The sequence below is a fragment of the Eleutherodactylus coqui genome, unplaced genomic scaffold (assembly GCF_035609145.1).
Source record: "Eleutherodactylus coqui strain aEleCoq1 unplaced genomic scaffold, aEleCoq1.hap1 HAP1_SCAFFOLD_272, whole genome shotgun sequence".
Taxonomy (NCBI): domain Eukaryota; kingdom Metazoa; phylum Chordata; class Amphibia; order Anura; family Eleutherodactylidae; genus Eleutherodactylus; species Eleutherodactylus coqui.
Window position 1 is genome coordinate 145,492 of NW_027102190.1, and position 3,441 is coordinate 148,932.

Here is a 3,441-nt window from a genome sequence, read left to right on the forward strand (position 1 = left end):
CCAGCCAGCCTGTTGGCCCCGCGGCCTGCACAGGCGGAGTGGGGACACTTGCGCTCTACGACTCTGCTCCCAGGGAGGTGGCAGAGGGGCGGCCGCAGTGCTTTGACTTTGAGCGGTCCGCACTCCCTTCTCAGCACTCTGAGAAATAGTCACTTGGTCAAAGACCGCACTCCGCTCGTTCCCTTATATGCAAAAAAGGTGTTCGTCCTGACGTTTTGCGAGGCCTTAATTTACCGCCGTCGGCGCTATCAGGGGGAACAGGCCCGCTCCTTCCGCCCTCCTGGAACCGTGCCTCGGCCCGGAGCGACCAGGATTACCCTCATACCGCTTCTCACGACATGCATCGATACTCGGCTCAGCCCCGGCAGCCGCAGCTCCCGCCGGCCCGGCCAGCCGGGTCCGCACCCCTAACCAGCGCCTGGAGCGTTTGGACTTTGTCGTTTTTTCTCAAAGACTCATCTCTGCCAACGACTTCAGCAGGGGCTGCCACCTGCTGTTCCCCCGCCAATGGGTGTCCTGACCTGCAACACCGGAGGCTCAGGCGTGGTCTTGAGCAACTGCTGGTAGGTGCACCTCGGGGGCCCTCTGCAGCCAGCACACCGCTGCCAACAGCCCGCTCCCCGTCACCATCCAGCCCCTCTGCATACATCTGCCGGGGGTGCTTTTTTGACTTCCCCCATGTTGGCCTATGGGGAAAAGCCAGGGGGAAAACCTCCAGAGTCAGGCCGACCTCCTGGAACCCCAGCTCGGCCTGGAGCTACTGGTTTGCCCCCTTCCCGGTTCTCAGGACATGCATTGACACTCGGCTCAGCACCAGCCGCCGCAGCCCCCGCCTGCCCGGCCAGCCCGGTCCGCACCCCTGGCCGGCACGCCTGGAGCGTTTGGACTTTGTCATTTTCATGACTTGTCTCCTCAGACATTGTCCGACTGCAAGGGGGGTGTGCCGCGGTCCGTGCCCAGCCTCCAGGGGTTGCCCCCGGCCCCTGGAGCAGCCAGCACCCCCTCGCCCTCAACACTCTCTCTCCCCGTGGGGACTTTGAAACTTTTTCTGACCGCGAAAGCTTCGGCAAACGGCAAGGGGGGCAGCCGGCGTTCTGTGCCCGGCCTCCTGGGGTCCTGCCGGGGCACATCGGAGGCTCAGCCAGGGTGTTGAGCCACCACTGGCAGGTGCACTCAGGGGGCCCTCCGCAGACGCCCATGCACACCTCCGCAGCCAGCACACTGCTGCCAACAGCCCGCTCCCCGTCACCCGCCAGCCCCTCCGCATACATCTGCTGGGGGTGCTTTTTTGACTTCCCCCATTTTGGCCAATGGGAAAATGTCAAGGGGAAAACCTCCGGAGTCAGGCCCACCTCCTGGAACTCCATCCCGGCCTGGAGCTACTAGTTTGTCCCCTTTCCGGTTCTCAGGACATGCATTGACACTCGGCTCTTCCCCAGCCGCCGCAGCTCCCGCCGGCCCGTCCAGCCGGGTCCGCACCCCTGGCCGGCGCCTGGAGCGTTTGGACTTTGTCGTTTTTCCTCAAAGACTCATCTCTGCCAACTGCCCTGGGCTTCAGCAGTGGCTGCCGCGGGCTGTGCACGGCCTCCTGGGGGGTCCCGCCTGCCCTCGCAGGCAGCTAGGACAGGGTTCTCAGCAGGGGCTTGGATGCGGTGTCAGGGGGGCCTCCGCAGCCCCCCAAGGTGGCTTCCTACACCTCTCGAACGTTGGGGCCCGGCCGCTCGGAGAGCGGGGTCTGCCCGGGCAGCCAGCCAGCCTGTTGGCCCCGCGGCCTGCACAGGCGGAGTGGGGACCCTCGCGCTCGATGACTCTGCTCCCAGGGAGGTGGCAGAGGGGCGGCCGCGGTGCTTTGACTTTGAGCGGTCCCCACTCCTCAGCACATTGAGAAATAGTCACTTTGTCAAGGACCGCACACCGCTCGTTCCCTTATATGCAAAAAAGGTGTTCGTCCTGACGTTTTGCGAGGCCTTATTTTACCGCCGTCGGCGCTATCAGGGGAAACGGGCCCGCTCCTTCCGCCCTCCTGGAACCGTGCCTCGGCCCGGAGCGACCAGGATCACCCTCATACCGGTTCTCGTGACATACATCGACACTCGGCTCAGCCCCGGCAGCCGCAGCTCCCACCGGCCCAGCCAGCCGGGTCCGCCACCCTGGCCGGCACGCCTGGAGCGTTTGGACTTTGTCGTTTTTTCAAAGACTCATCTCTGCCAACGACTTCAGCAGGGGCTGCCACCTGCTGTTCCCCGCCAATGGGTGTCCTGACCTGCAACACCGGAGGCTCAGGCAGGGTCAAGAGCAACTGCTGGTAGGTGCACTCAGGGGGCCCTCTGCAGCCGCCCAGGGCCACCTCTGCAGCCAGCACACTGCTGCCAACAGCCCGCTCCCCGTCACCCCCCCCCAGGCCCCTCTGCATACATCTGCCGGGGGTGCTTTTTTGACTTCCCCCATTTTGGCCAATGGGAAAATGCCAAGGGGAAAACCTCCAGAGTCAGGCCGACCTCATGGAACTCAAGCCCGGCCTGGAGCCACCGGTTTGTCCCCTTCCCGGTTCTCAGGACCTGCATTGACCCTCGGCTCTCCCCCGGCCGCCGCAGCTCCCGCCGGCCCGGCCAGCCGGGTCCGCCGCCCTGGACGGCACGCATGGAGCGTTTGGACTTTGTCATTTTCCTCACCAACACTCGCCTCTGCCAACTGCCAAGGACTTCAGCAGGGGCTGCCACGGCTGTTCCCCGCCTCCTGGGGTTCATGCCCGGGCACACCGGAGGCTCAGGCGGGGTCTTGAGCAACTGCTGTTGGGTGCTCTCAGGGGGCCCCTCCACACCCCCAGGCCGACCTCCAGGGGCTGCCCCCGGCCCCTGGGGCAGCCAGCACCCCCTCGCCGTCAACCCTCTCTCCCCGTTGGGACTTTGAAACTTTTCTGACCGTGCGAGCTTCATCGGACGGGAAGGGGGCGACCTGCGGGCTCTGCCCGGCCTCCCGGGGTCCCTGCCCGGGCCCCGTGGGAGGTACAGGCAGGGTTTCTCACCGACTACCCGTAGGCACTCTCAGGGGGCCCTCCGCGCCCTCAGGCCGCCCTCCCCGGGCTTCCCCCGGGTCCGCGGAGCAGCCCGCCACCCCTCGCCGCACCGTGTCTCGCCCCCGTTGGGACTTTGAAACTTGGCTCGCCGTGCAAACCTCTCCGGGGGACAGAGGGAGAGACCTGCGGGCCGTGCCCGGCCTCCCGGGACACCCTCCCCGCAGCGCAGGCGGCTCGGACGGGGTTTTCAGCGAGTGCTGGGGGGGGTGTCTTCGGGGGCCCCCCGCGGGCCCCCCGGGGCACCTGCGCGGGGTGGCCCCTGCTGCCAGGCACCCACTCCCTATCGACCATCCAGCCCCCCTACATACATCTGGCGGGGGTGCTTTTTTGAGTTCCCCCATTTTGGCAACTTGGCACCTCCTATG